Source organism: Pristiophorus japonicus, chromosome 19 (assembly GCF_044704955.1).
Source record: "Pristiophorus japonicus isolate sPriJap1 chromosome 19, sPriJap1.hap1, whole genome shotgun sequence".
NCBI classification, from domain to species: domain Eukaryota; kingdom Metazoa; phylum Chordata; class Chondrichthyes; family Pristiophoridae; genus Pristiophorus; species Pristiophorus japonicus.
The window spans coordinates 12,890,357-12,912,862 of record NC_091995.1 but is presented as its reverse complement, the minus strand read 5'-3'; positions in this window follow the sequence as shown (position 1 = coordinate 12,912,862).

Below are 22,506 nucleotides of genomic sequence, written 5' to 3'. Positions count from 1 at the left end.
CTTTCATTTATTTGTGGGGATGTTGTGCAGCTGTTGTACTGAAGATGTTGTCATGTTGTGCTGATGTTGTGAAAGTCTTTAGAACTTCGGAATCCTCTAATTCACCTTCCCCCCCGTCCCCCCCGCTATCTCTGGCTACCGGCACTGATTTCTTAAATGTAGGTAAGGTTTTTCTGTGCAAACAAAGATGGCCACATACACTGGCCTAAGTTAGTTTGGTGTAACTTTCAGCTGGCCAAATTTGCTTCTATGGCCAGAAGAGGTGTAAGTGGCTTGTCATGCCCCCTTTTGGAGAGAACAAACTAAGCTAAAAAAATAACCTCACTAACTGATTTATTTTGGAGCAAGTTAAATGGGGAAATTTACAATTTTTAAGTTATTCCAAAAAAGCTACTTACTCCAAAAAAAACGGGGCTACTCTTGGGGAAATTTGGGCCCACAGTCTATCTTCCTTTGCTTAATCATTTTTTTAGTCATTCTTTGCTGGTTTTTAAAAGCTTCCCAATATTCTGTCCTCCCACTAGTTTTGGCCACTTTGTATGCCCTTGTTTTTAATTGGATACCATTGTTTATTTCTTTAGTTAGCCATGGATGCCTATCTTTTCTCTTACACCCTTTCCTCCTCACTGGAATATATTTTTCTTGGAGTTATGAAATATCTCCTTAAATTTATGCCACTGTTCATCAACCGTCCTACACTTTAATCTATTTTCTCAGTTCACTTTAGGCCAACTCTGCCCTCATATCTTTGTAGTCTTCTTTATTTAAGCTTAGTACGCTGGTTTGAGATCCAACTTTCTCACCCTCCATCTGAATTTGAAATTCAACCATGCTATGATCACTCATTCCAAGGGGATCCTTTACTAGGAGATTGTTTATTGACCTGTCTCATTACACAGGACCAGATCCAAGACAGCCTGCCTGTTGGTTGGTTCCGTTACATACTACTCAAGGAACCCATCCCTTATGCACTAATGAACTTTTCCTCAAGCTACCCTGACCAAATTGATTTGTCCAATCAATTTGGAGGATAAAATCACCCATGATTATTGCTGTTCCCTTTTTATAAGCCCCCACTATTTCTTGGTTTATACTCTGACCAACAGAGTTGTTACTGTTCGGGGGCCTATAGACTACGCCCACCAGTGACTTTTCCCCCTTATTATTCCTTATTTACACCCAAACTGTTTCAACATCCTGATCATTTGAGCCAATAGTGTTTCTCACTAATGCAGTGATTCCATCCTTTATCAACAGAGATACCCCATATCCCGTTCCTTTCTGTTTGTTCTTCCGAATTGTCAAGTACCCCTGAATGTTTAGTTCCCAGTCTTGGTCACCTTACAACCTTCTTCTGGTCTGACACTGATCTTCCTCACATCTCAACATTTCTCACAGAAAAAAGATTCATTCAGTCATTATAAAAGAAGCAGTAGCAGGACATTTGGAAAAGCAAAATTCGGTCAGGCAGAGTCAGCATGGATTTATGAAGAGGAAGTTATGTTTGACAAATTTGCTGGAATTCTTTAAGGATGTAATGAACAGGGTGGATAAAGGGGAACCAGTGGATGTGGTATATTTGGACTTCCAGAAGGCATTTGACAAGGTGCCACATAAAAAGTTACTGCACAAGATAAAAGTTCACGGGGTTGGGGGTAATATATTAGCATGGATAGAGGATTGGCTAACTAACAGAAAGCAGAGTTGGGATAAATGGTTCATTCTTGGGTTGGCAATCAGTAACTAGTAGGGTGCCGCAGGGATCAGTGCTGGGACCCCAACTATTTACAATCTATATTAATGACTTGGAAGAAGGGACCGAGTGTAACGTAGCCAAGTTTGCTGACGATATAAAGATGGGAGGAAAAGCAGTGTGTGAGGAGGACACAGAAAATCTGCAAAAGGGCATAGACAGGCTAAATGAGTGGGCAAAAATTTTGCAGATGGAGTGTGGTGTTGGAAAGTGTAGACCACTTTGGCAGAAAAAAAATCAAAGAGCAAGGTATTATTTAAATGGAGAAATATTGCAAAGTGCTACAGTACAGCGGGACCTGGGGGTTCTTGTGCATGAAGCACAAAAGGATAGTATGCAGGTACAGCAAGTGATCAGGAAGGCCAATGGAATCTTGGCCTTTATTACAAAGGGGATGGAGTATAAAAGCAGGAAGTCTTGCTACAGTTATACAGGGTATTGATGAGGCCACACCTGGAATATTGCGTAACATTTTGGTTTTCATATTTACGAAAGGATATACTTGCTTTGGAGGCAGTTCAGAGGTTCACTAGGTTGATTCCGGAGATGAGGGGTTTGACATATGAGGAAAGGTTGAGCAGGTTGGGCATCTACTCATTGGAATTCAGAAGGATGAGAGGTGATCTTATCGAAATGTATAAGATTATGAGGGGCCTTGACAAGGTGGATGCAGAGAAGATGCTTCCACTGATAGGAGAGACTAGAACCAGAGTGCATAATCTTAGAATAAGGGGCCACCCATTTAAAACTGAGATGAGGCTCTCAGAGGGTTGTGCATCTGTGGAATTCGCTGCCTCAGAGAGCTGTGGAAGCTGGGTCATTGAATACATTTAAGACAGGAATAGACAAGTTTCTTAAACAATAAGGGAATCAGGGGTTATGGGGAACGGACAAGGAAGCGGATCTGAGTCCATGATTGGATCAGCCATGATTGTATTAAATGGCGGAACAGGCTCGAGGGGCCGTACGGCCTACTCCTGCTCCTACTTCTTATGTTCTTATGTCCTTTTGTCATCGGGTTGCCTGAAAAAGGTTTCAAAGAATAACCAGGCACCAGATCCCACCAGTTGTCATTTGATTCCACCGTGATGTTTTCACTCATTACCCACCTTTCACCTTCACGAGAGCTGGTTTTGCCACTGATTCACAGTCTCGTTTTATAGTTTCTCACGATGTAAGTGGCCCATGGAAATGTTTCCCATGGTGTCAGTGCTCTCTGGATTTGGTTTCTCAGTGTAAGTGATCCCTGGATTTGGTCTCTCGGAGTAAGTGGTTTCTGCATTTGGTCACTTGGTGTAACTGGTCCCTGGATTTGTTTCCCATGGTGTAAGTGGTTCCTGGATTTAGTCTCTTGGTGTAAGTGGTCTCTCGATTTGATCTCAGAGGGGAAGTTTGCTGTCACCACTTCTTCAGCCCAGTTCGCTTCCCTCAACCAGCTTCTCATCTTTTTTCTCAGGTTTGTATTTTTAACCTTAGGGGGCAAAATTGCCCCTTTTTATAGCCCCGTTGGCACCCCTGGGGAATTCTAATGGGACGCAATGGCTTTTTCGTTTAGGAGAGGTGGCACTACCACCTCAAGGGAAACTTTCCCAGAGATTTGGGGGGCACTGTCCCGGCAGTGCCACGCCCTGCAATTAGCGCCCCGGGCAGGCGCGCAACCGGCAATGATGATGAAGTCCCGGCCCCGGAAGGTTATCTTCCTCAATCGGGGCGAGGGGCAATTTCTAACCCTTAGTGTTTTGCTCCTTTTAATGCAGGGTAAAGCTGAACCACTCCGTCGAACTCCTTCTGCTTTTCCATCTTCCTGCTCCACCTTTTACGATCGGATATGCCTCATTTTAAATGGTATTCATTTGCGCATTGTGTGTTACCCCCCCCCCCCCAGTTCCCCAACCTCCTCTCACCCACCCTCCATCCTTAACTCACCTTCCAGCCCTGGCTCATCATATCCAGTGGAGGGAATTTCAATCCAGTGAATTCTGCTTCCGGAATATTCCGGGAATGCTCCACTGCCTTGGTTTTCTGAACGCACCCCCTCCAATGTGGCCTTAAGCCCCCTCTCCCCCCGCCCCACCCCCCACATGCAGCAGGAAGGGCCCATATTCATTCCAGCCATGCTTCCTGCTCTTGAGTTCTATCCAATAACCCTCTCCCCTTTCCTCCACCTCGCAGGAAAGTGGAGGCCCCCCACAGTTGCATGGGCAGCTCGCGCGTATAGATCACAGTTGGGAGCAGAGGGAAAACCCACCCAGTGCAAGATCAAAGCTCGCGATCAACCGCTAAAGGGATTGGCGGGATGAAAGGTGGAATTTGCTAGGTCCCATGGCCAATATTTAGAATGAGAGCAGGGGAGCGCTCTCCCAGTGTCCTGGACCCAATATTTATCCTTCAACTAACATCATTGAAAGAAAGATATATCAGTCACATTGCTGTTTGTGGGAGCTTGCTGTGCGCAAATTGGCTGTCGCGTTTCTTACATTACATTCCAAAAAGCACTTCAATTGCTGTAAAGCGTTTTGGGACGTCCTGAGGTGGTGAAAGGCGCTAGATAAATACAAGTTCTTTCTGTCTTGCCGAGCTGAGGAGCGCGGCCCCGCTGCAGTGAGTGAAGGCGGCTGGAGAGCGGGCGCGAGCGGGGCCTCAAAGCCCAACCGTCAAAGCGCGCGCGGGAGAGAGCGGGAAAAATGTGAGGCTGTGATTGGAGGAGCAGCGAGCTTGCGATGGGGGAGGAGGGGCGGGGGGCTCATAGCTCAACGGTCGCAGCGCGAGCGGGGAAATGGGAGATTGTGATTGGAGGAGCGGCGAGCATGCACGTGGGGAGATGACGGTAAATGTCTCAGAGCCCCGGGATAGACTGGCTTGAGGAAGTTCCAGAGTCCAAAATGTCTCAGAGCCCCGGGACAGACTGGCTTGAGGAAGTTCCAGAGTCCGAATTCACCGGTCGAGGTTCCGGAGGACGCTCGGTGACCTTTGCCGACAGTCAATCCGCCTCTGAGGGGAAATGGGCAGGCGGATGGATGGGCGGATGATGGTGTTCCCGGGGGCGGAGAGCCGTGTGTTTAACACCCGCTGGTCTGAGAGCGAGTGAACCTGGCGGCCGCTGGGGAATTGGGGCCAGTGACCACGGTGGGAAAACAGTTGGAGTGAAGGCGAAGGCGGGGAATGGGGGGGGGGGAGAGATGTCAGGGTGGGGTCAGATGGCGATAAAACCGTGTGTTGGGCACCCTCTGGTCGAAGAGTGAGTGAAGCCCGCGGTCCCTGACACCTGGGAGGAAGAAACTAAAAGTTGGTTTGTTAAAGCGAAAGATGAAACTAGAACTTAGTTTCATAATAAGGGGCCACACATTTAAAACTGAAATGAGGAGAAATTTTTTCTCAGAGGGTTGCAAATCTTTGGAATTCTCTGCCCCAGAGAGCTGTGGAGGCTGGGTCATTGAATATATTTAAGGTGGAGATTGATTTTTGAGCGACCAGGGAGTAATGGGGAGCGGGCAGGGAAGTGGAACTGAGTCCATGATCAGATCAGCCATGATCTTATTGAATGGCGGAGCAGGCTCAAGGGGCCAAATGGCCTACTCCTGCTCCTATTTCTTATGTTACTACGTTCTTTGGTCCTCTACCACATTTAGGGGTTGAAATTTGGTTTGTTGTGCCACCAGTTAGCGCCGGAGAGAGGCTGCTAACTGGCTGCTAAGAACTTACCGACGCAGCGGAGCGGTGTCCCTGTCTCCCTAAAACTTTAGTTGGGCGGTGGGGGCGGCGCTAAGAGGTAGCATTGCACACTATACCGCTACCCATGTAGTGACATCATCGAGCTGGCAACGCCCCCTTGGTGCCGCGGCAACAAAATTAAATTGGATCATCTGCTTGTTCGGCAGGTGCTGTTCCCGACTGGGAAAGCTGTTGGTACATCGGGAACCCCGGGCCGCTATCGTCCGGAGGGCAAGATAAGTTGTGAAGTTGAACTTATTTAACTTTTATTTATTTATGGCAGCAGTAGGAAAACTAAATTTTCACTAACATTTTTTTGTCTCATTTTCAGGTGCCAGGATGTCGGCATCCTAGCGATAGAAAATGAGTAGGCCTCCTGAGCTACTGCTCGGTTGCCGCCCGAGGACAAGTGTGCAACGCCTCTTTTAACACTCCACTCTCATCTTTGGTGAAAAAAACAGAATTACAGTCTGGCAGTAAAATCTCCGACCAGGTGGTGACCCCTTAGATTCTTATTTCCTCTACTATGTGTTTCTTCTCTTCCCCCTCGTTCTTTCCCCTAGCCCTACCGAGGCCCTTGTTAATGTTCCAATTCCCAGTTCCATTTACAGGGTGTACATCCAGAATGTTAACGTGTCTACTTCCGGAGTATTCGTAATAAGGTGGATGAATTAACTGCACAGGCAGCAATTAATGAATATGATATAATTGGCATCATGGCTCCAGGGTGACCAAGGCTGGGACCTCAACATCCAGGGGTATTCAACATTCAGGAAGGATAGACAGAAAGGAAAAGGAGGTGGGGTAGCGTTGCTGGTTAAAGAGGAAATTAACGCAATAGTAAGGAAGGACATTAGCTTGGATGATGTGGAATCTATGGGTGGAGCTGTGGAATACCAAAGGGCAGAAAACGTGAGTGGGAGTTGTGTACAGACCACCAAACAGTAGTAGTGAGGTTGGGGACAGCATCAAACAAGAAATTAGGGATGCATGCAATAAAGGTACAGCAATCATCATGGGCGACTTTAATCTACATATAGATTGGGCTAATCAAACTGGTAGCATTACGGTAGAGGAGGATTTCCAGGATTGTATTAGGGATGGTTTTCTTGACCAATATGTCGAGGAACCAACAAGAGGGCTGGCCATCCCAAACTGGGTGATGTGTAACGAGAAAGGACTAATTAACAATCTTGTTGTGCGAGGCCCCTTGGGGAAGAGTGACCATAATATGGTAGAATTCTTTATTAAGATGGAGAGTGACACAGTTAATTCAGCCTGAACTTAAGGAAAAGTAACTTTGATGGTATGAGACGTGAATTGGCTAGAATAGACTGGCAAATGATACTTAAAGGGTTGATGGTGGATAGACAATGGCAAACATTTAAAGATCACATGGATGAATTCAACAATTGTACATCCCTGTCTGGAGTAAAAATAAAACGGGGAAGTTGGCTCAACTGTGGCTAACAAGGAAAATTAAGGTTAGTGTTAAATCCAAGGAAGAGGCATATAAATTGGCCAGAAAAAGCAGCAAACCTGAGGACTGCGAGAAATTTAGAATTCAGCATAGGAGGACAAAAGGTTTAAATAGGAGGGGTAAAATAGAGTAAGAGAGGAAGCTTGCCGGGAGCATAAAAACGGAATGCAAAAGCTTCTATAGATATGTGAAGAGAAAAAGATTAGTGAAGACGAACCTAGGTCCCTTGCAGTCAGAATCAGGTGAATTTATAATGGGGAACAAAGAAATGGCAGACTAATTGAACAAATACTTTGGTTCTGTCTTCATGAAGGAAGACACAAATAACATTCCAGAAGTATTAGGGGATCGAGGGTCTAGTGAGAAGGAGGAACTGAAGGATATCCTTATTAGGCGGAAATTGTGTTAGGGAAATTGACGGGATTGAAGGCCGATAAATCACCAGGGCCTGATAGTCTGCATCCCAGAGTACTGAAGGAAATGGCCCTAGAAATAGTGGATGCATTGGTGATCATTTTCCAACAGTCTATCGACTCTGAATCAGTTCTTATGGACTGGAGGGTAGCTAATGTAACACCACTTTTTAAAAAAGGAGAGAGAGAAAACGGGTAATTATAGACAGGTTAGCCTGACATCAGTAGTGGGGAAAATGTTGGAATCAATTATTAAACATGAAATAACAGCGCATTTGGAAAGCAGTGACAGGATCAGTCCTAGTCAGCATGGAGTTATGAAAGGGAAATCATGCTTGACAAATCTTCTGGAACTTTTTGAGGATGTAACTAGTAGAGTGGGCAAGGGAAAACCAGTGGATGTGCTGTATTTGGACTTTCAAAAGGCTTTTGACAAGGTTCCATACAAGTGTGCAAAATTAAAGCACATAGTATTGGGGGTAATGTACTGATGTGGATAGAGAACTGGTTGGCAGACAGGAAACAGAGAGTCGGGATAAACTGGTCCTTTTCAGAATGGCAGGCAGTGACTAGTGGGGTGCTGCAGGGCTCAGTGCTGGGACCCCAGCTAGTTACAATATACATTAATGATTTGGATGAAGGAATTGAGTGTAATATCTCCAAGTTTGCAGATGACACTAAACTGGGTGGCGGTGTGAGCTGTGAGGAGGATGCTAAGAGGTTGCAGAGTGACTTGGACAGGTTAGGTGAATGGGCAATGCATGGCAGATGTAGTATAATGTGGATAAATGTGAGGTTATCCACGTTGGGGGCAAAATCACGAAGGCAGAATATTATCTGAATGGCGGCAGATTAGGAAAAGGGGAGGTGCAATGAGACCTGGGTGTCATGGTACATCAGTCATTGAAAGTTGGCATGCAGGTACAGCAGGCGGTGAAGAAGGCAAATGGTATGTCGGCCTTCATAGCTATGGGATTTGAGTATAGGAGCAGGGAAGTCTTACTGCAGTTGTACAGGGCCTTGATGAGGCCTCACCTGGAATATTGTTTTGTTTTGGTCTCCTAATCTGAGGAAGGACATTCTTGCTATTGAGGGAGTGCAGCAAAGGTTCACCGGACTGATTCCCGGGATGGCTGGACTGACATATGAGGAGAGGCTGGATCGACTGGGCCTTTATTCACTGGAGTTTAGACGGATGACAGGGGATCTCAAAGAAACATAGAAAATTCTGACGGGACTGGACAGGTTAGATGCAGGAAGAACGTTCCCGATTTTGGGGAAGTCCAGAACCAGGGGACACAGTCTAAGGATAAGGGGTAAGCCATTTAGGACTAAGATGAGGAGAAACTGCTTCACTCAGAGTTGTTAACCTGAGGAATTCCTTACCACAGATAGTTGTTGATACCAGTTCATTGGATATATTCAAGAGGGAGTTAGATATGGCCCTTATGGCTAAAGGGATTAACGGGTATGGAGAGAAAGCAGGAAAGTGGTACTGAGGTGGATGATCAGCAATGATCTTATTGAATATTGGTGCAGGCTCGAAGGGCCGAATGGCCTACTCCTGCACCTATTTTCTTTGTTTACTCTCTCCACAGGTAAATATCTCTATTTCCAGGATTTGTCTATCAATTTTCCAGCTGTTTGGTTTTATTTTATTTATTATTCCAATTGTAGAAATGGTTATTAATTTCATGTTTAATGCTCTCTGGTTCATCGACAATAACAATTTTATCCAGAGAGCTTGAAAAGGTTATTTGTGAAGAAAATAATGTGAGGAAGTTGATTTCCAAGAGGCTGCTTTTCACAGTTGGAATTGACCTCAGACTTTATCCCAGATCACTTGTTACTCTTTTTTAATTTTTATTCTGCCTCTGCGTAGATGTCCCTTATATTTTTATATGTGGCCAGGTACATATTTACTGGATATTGAGGATGTCATCAATAGCGTAAAGAGCCAGGGTGGAACTATTTGAGGCCATGTATAACTGGCAGAAACTCACATGGTGTGGACAGCTTATCAGATAATTGCGCTTTCACTGCCCATGGTTTTTCACCAAATGATGTGAGTGGAAACAAAATCAAGGGCAGTGCGTCCACAATGCTATGATCAGCCATAGCGTTGCATGTGAAGCCCCACTGGTGAGAGGGACCTCTGGAAATTTCACTTCAAATTGATACCGTTACCGAGAAACCAGTGTGAACGGAGGAGAAATTGGCCTTTGAGCTGCACTGCAAGACAGGCAATCGTGAAACGGCAGCCCGTTTTGCGTCCACCGATTTTCTTTTCTATTGAAGTCAATTTTGCACTACCGTCCAAAACCAATTTCACGCCCAGAATTTCTTCATTGATTTTTGTTAATGAATTTACAACCAAAGATGAACCATGTGATTTTAGAGCAGCCTCACCATCGTTATTATTTCCATTAATCTAACAATTCAAATAAAGCAAATGAAAAGAAAAGACATTCTCATCAGACAAAAACTGTCCAAGCACTGGTTACTAGTAAAGAAAAAAGACTTACATTTATATAGCACCTTTCACGACCACCGGATGTCCCAAAGCGCTTTACAGCCAATGAAGTACTTTTAGAGCGTAGTCACTGTTGTAAGGTGGGAAATATGGTAGCCAATTTGTGCACAGCAAGCTCCTACAAACAACAATGTGATAATGACCAGATAATCTGTTGTTGTTAAGTTGATTGAGAGATAAACATTGGCGAGGACACTGGGGATAATTCTGCACTTCTTCGAAATAATGACCGTGGGATCTTTTACGTTCACCTGAGAGAGCAGACTTGGGCCTCAGTTTAACATCCCATCCGAAAGACAGCACCTTCGACAGTGCAGCGCTTGCTCCGCACTGCACTGGGAGTGTCAGCCTAGACTTATGTGCTCAAGTCCCTGGAGTGGGACTTGAACCCACAACCTTCTGACTCAGAGGCGAATGTGCTACCCACTAAGAAACAGATGACATAATCTATCAATAACTTTGTTACTATTCACTGCAATATATTGAACATTTAGAAGTGCAAGCCCAACTAATGGGTTTCCTCAGGTCATCTTGCAAAACTGACTAGCACTTTCTATTGACTAGTTTTTTCTATCAAGTGATCTAAGGCACGTTCTTTCCAAAGAAGGAGTGGTTGGATCTACTAAAAAAAAACAGAGGCCGGAATGTTCCGGGGGTGTCAGCGGGTGGGTGAGTCGGGTGGAAAAGTGTGTTTTTTTGATGGCAAGTCAGGAATACGCTTTTACACCACTGACACACGCCTTTCCCAATGACTGGTCTGTCAGCACTATGCAGACCCTATAGGCAGCAGTGGGAAACCCAATTAAACTCATTATAATGCCATTAACAGATTTTTAACAGGGTTTTTAACTTACCTTTTCACTTTAACTTCGTGGCCATGGGAACCACGATGTTTGGGGACCACGGCTGTCAAACTGAGTCAGAAATTCAGTGGCCATTGCTCCAGCTGTTTGTGGCAGCTTCAAATGTACAGTTAAAAACTCCCACCTGACGGATCATTACTTGCTTCAAGCACAATCTTCCCCAGACAATTTCCAGCACAGATTGTGCAGGTTTTCCTCTTTCCACTCTATCCACTCTTACCTCATTGGACATCATTCCGGAGATGAGGGGGTTGATTATGGAGATAGGTTGAGTAGATTGGGACTATACTCATTGGAGTTCAGAATAATGTGAGGTGATCTTATCGAAACATATAAGATAATGAGAGGGTTGACAAGTTGGATGCAGAGAGGATATTGCCACTCATAGGGGATACTAAAACTACGGAGTATAGTCTCAGAATAAGGGGCTGTCCATTTAAAACTGAGATGAGAAATTTCTTCTCTGAGGGTTGTAAATCTGTGGAATTCTCTGCCCCAGAGAGCTGTGGAGGCTGGGTCATTAAATATATTTAAGGCGATAGACAGATTTTTGAGCGGTTAAGGGAATAAAGTGTTATGGGGAGCGGGCAGGGAAGTAGAAATGAGTCCATGATCAGATCAGCCATGATCTTATTAAATGGCAGAGTAGGGTTGAGGGGTCAAATGGCCTACTCCTGCTCCTATTTCTTATGTTCTTATGGATGAACTCTCACCATCTCTGCTTCACCTTTCATTATTCCATCAATTTGGGTGCCCTTTATACTGTCTCACCTTGGTCCTCAGAATCCAACTACGATCAGTCCCAACACCAGCAGCACCAACAACACCACCAACCTTCTCTGCAATCATCTGATTCTGCACAGGACATGGGTTGTCAGCATCCGAGCACATTGCTGGCCAGGAGGCCAGAGATAGGCTTACCATGGCCAGATTTACTTCACTTGATACTGTACACCCTGGCTGCCAGAAGATGTGCCAGATTGGCACCACCCAACATCAAAAGCATAAAACATCCCTACAATATCCAAGCCAATCCTTTCACACTTACCACCATTGTGGTGGTGGGGGTACCATTATCCAAAGGTGCAAATATCATGTCGAAGAACACAAAGTGTTGAAAATAAAGGATTCAATATTTGACAGGATATTAACAGAAGCTTTACATTAACATTGGATAACACACCCAAGTGGCTACCCTTGTGTTTTGTTAGTTGTTACGATTGCAGTAGGATAAGGGTGAGTGTGAGGGGGTGGCTAGTGAGATGGAGATGTAATAATGTAGATAGAGAGGGATGGGTGGAGGTGCAAGGTAAGTTGATGAGTAACGGTGTGCCGGGGTAGGGTAGGGAAGGCAGATTGATGGGGATGTGATGAGAGACAGGGTGAAGATGAGCGTGGCTTTATATTAATGTTTCATGGTCTAATGAGATCATTGAAAGGTTTGTGCCACTGCACCCAGGTCCTCCTGATGACATCCTGCTTTTACCCTCCTGTGCAATGTGCAACCAGGCTGTGTTGGTCTCCTGAGAGGTATCTTCACCTATGGGAAGGGAAGAGGACCATCCTACGTGCCGTGGCCCCCTCCATAAGTATATGGAGGGAGTCATGGGAGAACCTGGGTGCAACCCTGCACCTCTGTGCAGTCATGGTCAGTGTTTGCAGTACTTTAATGCTGTAGAACACAAATATCAAAATAAAGTTGGCCATGGTCCCTTTAAAGAAACCGGCTGATGATACATCATGAAATGACATTAGCAGACCCGCTATCTTTAATTGGACTGGCAAAAGCGCTGGGCGGGCTGTCAACAGAAAGTTATTTTGGATAGCGGGATGCAGTCAGCAGCGGATTCGGGACACGCCACTGACATCACCTGCCCTGGATCTGTCGAGGTTAGCAAAATCCCAGCCATAGAAATTTCAGGGGTGTTTGAAATGCCTGAGCACACCCTCTTTCTTGCTGACGCCCCTGCGATGCACTGGATGTTACAATATGCAGGATGTTAAACCATCGCAGCATCCAGGACATTGCACCAGATGTTACTTCACTGTGCAGGCAGCTTCAACAATCCAAATTGCTCACCACCCTCACTGCTTCTGTCCACTGCTCAGCACCCTCGCAGGGAATTGTAGACTTATTATTCAATATTTGGGATTTAAAGTTTTATTTCCCAAGTTCTTACAAAGTCCAGACGAATGACAACATATATTCATCGCCACTAACTTTATTTATATGGCATAGTTGGCATAATAAAATGGGAAAATAAACATTTGGGTAAATTATTGAGTTACATAAAACTTATGCAAAGAGCCTGCATTACCCCCTGTTCTGATAAGCTGCCTTATAATCTAATAAACACAGACCTTCACTCCCACTGAGTGTTCTGGGCTTCATGGATTATAAGGCTAGTGGTAGCAAATCAATCATAGCAAAATAAAAGTATCAAATCTTTTAATATTCCCGCTGGGACAACGACAGAAACAAAATATATCTGGAAAGATACATTTCTGTGTAGTTATGGACATTGACATGAAGTCCCACTGACACTTGGAATCATTCATGGAACCAAAACAAGATTTCAAGATCATTACAGATGAAGAAGGCCATTCTGCCCATCGCGATCCATCCTGAGAGATCTTAACACCACCCCTACCGCCGCCCCTCCTGCCATTGTAGCATCAAATTGTTTCTTAACTGATTGCAGGGTTTTTGTCTCAATTACTCTATCTGGAATTTCACTTCACATGTTGATGACTCTTTGGGGTGAATTTTCAGCTCACCCGCTGGCAGAAACAATGTGGTTTTGCCCCCAAAATGGTGAGCAGTGATGTACCACCTTGTTGCTGTAGCCACAGGGGTATTTCCCCGGGTCAATCGTTGGGTGGCTAGTGCAGCCCCAAGTCAGGTGGTGGGCCATTCAAAGTGCAAATCAGGATCATATAGAATGACACAGCACAGGGGGCTATTCAGTCCACTGTGCCTGTGCTGGTTCTTTGAAAGAGCTGTCCACTAAGTTCAACACCCCTGTTTTTTACCCAAAGCCATGTAAATTTTTGCCTTCTAGCATTTATCTAATTCCCGTTTGAACGTTATTGAATCGGTTTCCACCACTCTTTCAGGCAGTGCTTTCTCGATCATCACAACTTCAGTCCAGTACTGAGGGAGAAAAGCCCGTGTTTTAATTCTCTGACTGAGCCCCGATGATTCTCAATGTTCTTAATTAAATTTTACAGGAGTCTCTGGCGCAGTTGCCACGAGTTTGTTCCACTGCACCGATTAACCAAACAAATATCACCAACAAGATGTCACTCAGTTGCAGCCGCCCTGACCTCGGGTGACATTTGGACCATCCGCACCACCTGTGACTGAAACCAATGTCCATCGGTTTGCAGCTGGCAGGAGGCAGGTAGGCAGTTTGGAATTGTGAGATGTTCCTCTTAGTGATATGGAAACCGGCGCATTATCAATGATTTGGAGTTTGCCCCACCGATATTCAGACTTAGAGTGAAGAGGGGAAAGAGTGGCTCAGTGAAAGTGTGGAGATGGGACATGTTGTCCGCATTGTAAAATGAGACCTGTCCTCCCTCATAGTCCAGGTACACCCCTGTCATGTATGTAACCTTCATGTAACTGTAACTTTCATGTAACAACACTGCATACTGTATACACCTAAGAAATGCACACCTTGACCATAGGGGGTGAACTTGTGGGAGACACTCCTCACCTGGTCATTCAGGTATATAAAGGAAGGTCTCACGCAGGGTCATCACTTCTTGGTCCTGTGAATAAAGGTTCAGGTCCTGTGAATAAAGAATGCAACATTATCAGTGATCGCGATTACCCTAATTATGCAATTTTGGGCTTAATTACTGATTACCATAATTTGAATTTGGCTGGAGGTGATAAAGCAGACACCTTCAGGTTTAGCATTCAAGCGCTGATTATATGCACTTTTCATGGAGCAGTAAATGTGGGCACCACTCACTCACTTCCACTGAGGTGGTGGAGTGTGCGGAATGGCACACGGCGGCATGTTTCAGGTTGGCTCAGGGACCGAGTGAGAGGCCGCACAGGTTATCAGAAGCAGCACTGGAAGTCCTGGCGGAGGAGATCCAGATGAGGAGGGATATCCTGTACCGGCATGGGCGGGGGTGGGTTGGGGGGGGGGAAAGGGGAGGACGTCACCTTGCCCTTCGTTCCCTCCTGTCCCTCTCTCCTGCAGCAGCTGGAGCTGCTCTGCTCTGCCTGAACTACTACTCCCAGAGAAAACTGCAGATCCAAGGGGAACCCCAAGCAAGATGTCCATTTCCAAACACTCCCTTTCTCCTGGTGACTCCAGTAAGTGTCTAAACTCAGCCATATTAGAAATCTAGATCAAACTGTCTAGATTCAGGGTGTCCCAGTGGCTCAGTTGGTAAATGCACAGGGCGAAGAAGAACTAGATCAGGAAGGTCCCAGGTTCAATCCCAAATTCTGCTGACTTCAGGGCAGCAGTAAAATTGCCCTCAGTACCCCTGGATTAGGGAGGAGGAAATCAACCCATTGACTCCTGATCACATCTTTACCTTGGGGCATTTAAATTAACAGAAGGGAAATTGGGTGGGATCTCCAACAGACATACTATCATCCTGGTCCACTTCTCCTCTCTGAATTCTTCCCAGGCAATGGTTAACACCCAGGGTTTGTGATGAAAATCTACCGCTATGAAACAGAGAAAAGTGTGTGGATGCTGGTGAGGGTAATTTAGCCCAAGTGTGATGCCCCTGCTGTAGGCACGTAACGTTAAGATACTCAGTGTCTGGGTTTGCATACACCGAATGTCGGCTCTGTGTGTCAGTACTAGGGTTACATCGATGGAGTAAAATATTCCATTTCCATGCTTCCGGCACATCATGAAATTGTGCAAACCAGCCTGTCATTTATTTTGACCATTTAAACAGGCAGATAATTATGGGCTCCTGGGATGAGCCTGGAGCACAGAGGGAAATATTTACCCATGTATCCCAGGAGGAGCTAACACCCTCAGGAGAGAAGAAAATTGGAGGGTGGAGGGTAAAACTATCCATGTGGTTGTCCAGATTATTTTTTTGCCAGCCCAGTTGATCGCTCTTTGTGTCAAGATGAACTTCATATCTGTCCTAAATTTACCATTTATTAGAATGAACCTGTGTTCTCTCGTTCCACTCCCACAGTTTAAAGTGATATTCTGGTTAACTTTTTCGACAGCTTGAGCAATCTTATTTATCTCGAAGATTATTTCTCAGACACCTTCTTTCTAGGCTGAAAAGCCGAAGTCTCCAGTCTTGCTTCATAACTCAGACCCTTGACACTGGGGATCAGTCTCGTGGCTCCTGTCTGCATCGACTCCAGCACTTGAATGTCTCCTTTACTGAGCACCTCGACTCTCATCACTGAGTGTATGCAGAAATCAAGTGCAGACAGTGGGAGGAGCGTGCAGCAAACTAGGCTCCCCACCTACCCTTTCCTTCAACCACTGTCTACCCCACCTGTGACAGAGACTAATTCCCGTATTGGACTGTACATTCACCTGAGAACTCACTTGTAGAGTGGAAGCAAGACTTCCTCGATTTCGAGGGACTGCCGAAAATGATAATGTCTCCTTTACTGCTTGGTGACCAGAACTAGACACAGTACTCACAGTGCAGTCTGACCAGTGAACTATAAAGGTCGATTACATTCTCTGGCATTTGTTTTACTGTTTGGGAAAGTAGTTCAACATCCTGTTGTCTTTGTCTGCATTGTTTGAACATGTTGAGTGTTGAGTCTACAAAGACGGCAATGTCTCTTTCAGCTTCACCTTCATTACAGCACCATTCATGGAAAACACATGTCCATTTTTCCTTCTAAATGTCGTACTTTACAATTTTCTGCATTAAATTTGGTGCCGTTTTGTTCTGCCCACTTACACATTTTGTCCAACTTATTCTGTAGTTTCTGAGCTGCCTCCTCTGATTCCAGAGTATCATGTGCAATGCGACTAGTTGCATTGTCTCCACACTGCAATAAAATATCTCTACACCTGGGAGGAAGAAACTTAAAGTTGTTTTGTTAAAGCACAGGATGAGGTGAAGGATGAAACGGCAGTGAAGACCCGGACAGTGGGAATCCATCGGAAAAACGGTGATGTGGCGTCACCTTCCGTCTGTGGAGCAACATTACAGGCGGCAAGGTCACCGGGTTCCTGCAGCTCACAGCTCATTCCATCTAGTGAATCCCTCTCTACAATTCAGCATCTGTTTTATTACATGGATTTACATAGAACTCACAGCACAGAGACAGGTCATTCAGCCCAACTGGCCCAACCTGGTGTTAATGCTTCACACGAGGCTCCTCCCACCTTACTTCATCTCACCCTAACAGCACATCCTTTACATCCAGAGGCCTATAAAGGCCAGCAGTTAGGAGTCGGGGAGTTCGAGGTGCATCAAGGAGGCGGAAGTTCGAGCAGCCAGAGGCCTATAAAGGCCAGCAGTCGGGAGTCGGGGAGTTCGAGGTGCGTCGAGGAGGTGGGAGTTCAAGCAGCTTAGAGGCCTATAAAGGCCAGCAGTCGGGAGTCAGGGAGTTCGAGGTCCGTCGAGGAGGTGGGAGTTCGAACAGCCAGAGGCCTATAAAGGCGTACCGGTGCAGCTGCAACAGGATGAGAAGGCAAAAAAGTAGAAAGAAATCGAAAGATGACGTCACAGCCAAGTGGGTAAGTGATTGGCTGGTGATTGGTAAGTAGGTTTTCTTTTTCTTTTCTATATCAGTAACATTTAGCATTGTTGTTGCCAATTTAAGTTTATCTAAGGGTTAAGTCATGGCAGGACAGCTCGGACATGTGTTATGCTCCTCCTGTACTATGTGGGAAGTCAGGGACGCTTCCGGTGTCCCTGAGGACTACGTGTGCGGGAAGTGCATCCGCCTGCATCTCCTGATGGACCGCATTGTGGCACTGGAGCTGCGGGTGGATGAACTCTACAGCATCCACGATGCTGAGAATGACGTGAATAGCACGATTAGTGAGTTGGTCTTACCGCAGGTAAAGGGTACACAGCCAGATATGGAATGGATGACTAACAGGAAGAGCAAGGAAGGTAGTGCAGGGGTCCCCTGCGGTCATCCCCCTGCAAAACAGATACACCGCTTTGGGTACTGTTGAGGGGGATGACTCATCAGGGGAGGGCAGCAGCAGCCAAGTTCATGGCACTGTGGGTGGCTCTGCTGCACAGGAGGGCAGGAAAAAGACTGGGAGAGCTATAGTGATAGGGGATTTAATTGTAAGGGGAATAGATAGACGTTTCTACGGCTGCAACTGAGACTCCAGAATGGGATGTTGCCTCCCTGGTGCAAGGGTCAAGGATGTCTCGGAGCGAGTGCAGGGCATTCTGAAAAGGGAGGGTGAACAGCCAGTTGTCGTGGTGCATATAGGTACCAACGATATAGGTAAAAATGGGATGAGGTCCTACAACACGAATTTAGGGAGCTAGGAGCTAAATTGAAAACTAGGACCTCAAAAGTAGTAATCTCAGGATTGCTACCAGTGCCACGTGTTAGTCAGAGTAGGAATCGCAGGATAGCTCAGATGAATACGTGGCTTGAGGAGTGGTACACAAGGGAGGGATTCAAATTCCTGGGACATTGGAACTGGTTCTGGGGGAAGTGCGACCAGTACAAACCGGACGGTCTGCACCTGGGCAGGACTGGAACCATGTCCTAGGGGGAGTGTTTGCTAGTGCCGTTGGGGAGGAGTTAAACTAATATGACAAGGGGGGGGTGGGAACCTATGCAGGGAGACAGGGGGAAGTAGAATGGGGGCAGAAGCAAAAGATAGAAAGAAGAAAAGTAAAAGTGGAGGGCAGAGAAACCTAAGGCAAAAAGCAAAAAGGGCCACATTACAGCAAAATTCTAAAGGGCAAAGTGTGTTAGAAAGACAAGCCTGAAGGATCTGTGCCTTAATGCGAGGAATATTCGGAATAAGGTGGACAAATTAACTGCGCAGATAGCAGCTAACGGGTATGATGTAATTGGCATCACGGAGATATGGCTCCAGGGGTGACCAAGGCTGGGCACTCAACATCCAGGGGCATTCAACATTTAGGAAAGATAGGCATAAAGGAAAAGGAGGCGAGGTGGCATTGCTGGTTAAAGAGGAAATTAATGCAATAGTAAGGAAGGACATTAGCTTGGATGATGTGGAATCGGTATGGGTGGAGTACGGAATACCAAGGGGCAGAAAACGCTAGTGGGAGTTGTGTACAGACCACCAAACAGTAGTAGTGAGGTTGGGGACAGCATCAAACAAGAAATTAGGGATGCATGCAATAAAGGTACAGCAGTTATCATGGATGACTTTAATCTACATATTGATTGGGCTAACCAAACTGGCAGCAATGCGGTGGAGGAGGATTTCCTGGAGTGTATTAGGGATGGTTTTCTAGACCAATATGTCGAGGAACCAACTAGGGAGCTGACCATCCTAGACTGGGTGATGTGTAATGAGAAAGGACTAATTAGCAATCTTGTTGTGAGAGGCCCTTTGGGGAAGAGTGACCATAACATGGTAGAATTCTTTATTAAGATGGAGAGTGACATAGTTAATTCAGAAACTAAGGTCCTGAACTTAAGGAAAGGTAACTTTGATGGTTTGAGGTGTGAATTGGCTAGAATAGACTGGCAAATGATACTTAAAGGGTTGACGGTGGATAGGCAATGGCAAACATTTTACATGGATGAACTTCAGCAATTGCATCCCTGACTGGAGTAAAAATAAAACGGGGAAGGTGGCTCAACCGTGGCTAACAAGGGAAATTAAAGATAGTGTTAAATCCAAGGAAGAGGCATATAAATTGGCCAGAAAAAGCAGCAAACCTGAGGACTGGGAGAAATTTAGAATTCAGCAGAAGAGGACAAAGGGTTTAATTAAGAGGGGAAAAATAGAGTACGAGAAGAAGCTTGCCGGGAACATAAAAACTGACTGCAAAAGCTTCTATAGATATGTGAAGAGAAAAAGATTAGTGAAGACAAACGTAGGTCCCTTGCAGGCGGATTCAGGTGAATTTATAATGGGGAACAAAGAAATGGCAGACCAATTGAACAAATACTTTGGTTCTGTCTTCATGAAGGAAGACACAAATAGCCTTCCGGAAATACTAGGGGACCGAGTGTCTAGAGAGAAGGAGGAACTGAAGGATATCCTTCTTAGGCGGGAAATTATGTTAGGGATATTGATGGGATTGAAGGCCAATAAATCCCCGGGGCCTGATAGTCTGCATCCCAGAGTACTTAAGGAAGTGGCCCTAGAAATAGTGGATGCATTGTTGATCATTTTCCAACAGTCTATCGACTCTGGATCAGTTCCTATGGACTGGAGGTTAACTAATGTGACACCACTTTTTAAAAAGGGAGGGAGAGAGAAAGCGGGTAATTATAGTTAGCCTGACATCAGTAGTGGGGAAAATGTTGGAATCAATTATTAAGGATGAAATAGCAGCGCATTTGGAAAACAGTGACAGGATCGGTCCAAGTCAGCATGGATTTATGAGGGGAAATCATGCTTGACAAATCTTCTGGAATTTTTTCAGGATGTAACGAGTCAAGTGGACAAGGGAGAACCAGTGGATGTGGAGTATTTGGACTTTCAAAAGACTTTTGACAAGGTCCCACACAAGAGATTGGTGTGCAAAATCAAACCACATCGTATTGGGGGTAATATACTGACATGGATAGAGAACTGGTTGGCAGACAGGAAGCAGAGAGTCGGGATGGCAGGCAGTGACTAGTGGAGTGTCGCAAGGCTCAGTGCTGGGACCCCAGCTCTTTACAATATACATCAATGATTTGGATGAAGGAATTGAGTGTAATATCTCCAGGTTTGCAGATGACACTAAACTGGGTGGCGGTGTGAGCTGTGAGGAGGACGCTAAGAGGCTGCAGGGTGACTTGGACAGGTTAGGTGAGTGGGCAAATGCATGGCAGATGCAGTATAATGTGGATAAATGTGAGGTTATCCACTTTGGGGGCAAAAATGCGAAGACAGAATATTATCTGAATGACGGCAGATTAGGAAAAGGGGAGGTGCAACGAGACCTGGGTGTCATGGTTTATCAGTCATTGAAAGTTGGCATACAGGTACAGCACATGGTGAAGAAGACAAATGGTATGTTGGCCTTCATAGCTCGGGGATTTGAGTATAGGAGCAGGGAGGTCTTACTGCGGTTGTACAGGGCCTTGGTGAGGCCTCACCTGGAATATTGTGTTCAGTTTTGGTCTCCTAGTCTGAGGAAGGACGTTCTTGCTATTGAGGGAGTGCAGCGAAAGTTCACCAGACTGATTCCCGGGATGGCAGGACTGACATATGAGGAGGGACTGGATCAACTGGGCCTTTATACATTGAAGTTTAGAAGGATGGGAGGGGATCTCATAGAAACATATAAGATTCTGACGCGACGGGACAGGTTAGATGCGGGTAGAATGTTCCCGATGTTGGGGAAGTCCAGAACCAGGGGACATAGTCTTAGGATAAGGGGTAGGCCATTTAGGACTGAGATGAGGAGAAACTTCTTCACTCAGAGTTGTTAACCTGTGGAATTCCCTGCCGCAGAGTTGTTGATGCCAGTTCATTGGATATATTCAAGAGGGAGTTAGATATGGCCCTTACTGCTAAGGGGATCAAGGGACAGGAAAGGGGTACTGAGGGAATGATCAGCCATGATCTTATAGAATGGTGGTGTAGGCTCGAAGGGCCGAATGGCCTACTCCTGCACCTATTTTCCATGTTTCTATGTTTCCACATTATCGAACCCCTTCATAATGTTTAAGACCTCTATTAGGTCACCACTCTGCCTTCTCCTTTATAGAAAAAGGAGCCCCAGTCTGTTCAGTCTATCCGGAAAGGTATAAACTCTCAGTTCCGGTATCATCCTTGTAAATGTCCTGGCCAATATTTATCCTTCAATCAACATAACGAAAACAGATTATCTGGTCGTTATCACATTGTTGTTTGTGGGAGCTTGCTTGTGCGCAAATTGGCTGCCACATTTCCCACATTATAATAGTGATTACACTCCAAAAGTACTTCATTGGCTATAAAAACATTTTGAGGCATCTGGTGATCATGAACGGAGCTGTATAGATCCTCAGAGTGATTATTTGCACTAGTCCTTTGAGCATCCTTCGTGCCCTGGACTCTGTCCCCATTCTCCCGCGCATGCACAGATTCCTCGAATCCTACATCAGAAGTCGGGCATGTATCATCAGTTGTGCAGTGTGGAGCTGTGCCGTGTGTGTCTAGCTATGGATTATCTTCAGGACTTTTGCCGAGAATATCGCTGTGATTATCTACACGAATATTTTCGTGATCTTCTGTGAGAGAGAATGCATCGGAGGTGGGAGAAACTGGTCTGGGGTGCGGACGAGGGGAGAGAGACTGGTGGTGGGGGAGAGTGAGAGAGAGAGAGAGTGAGTGGGGAGCTAGAGACTGGGTGAGAGAGTGGGGAGAGACAGAGAGAGAGAGAGAGACTGGGAGGGGAGAGAGTGAGACTGTGGAGAGAGTGAGACTGGGTGAGGCGGGGGTGTGGAGAGGTAGACAGAGAAACTGGGGGAGAGAGAGACGGGAGAGAAAGGAAGACTGGGGTGGGGAATGGGAAAGAGACTGGGGTAGGAGAGAGATGGGAAGGGAGGGAGGTGGGAGAGAGACTATGGGAGAGGAAGAAAGAGTGTAAAAGAAAAGATAGCCATCCGTGGCTAACTAAAGAAA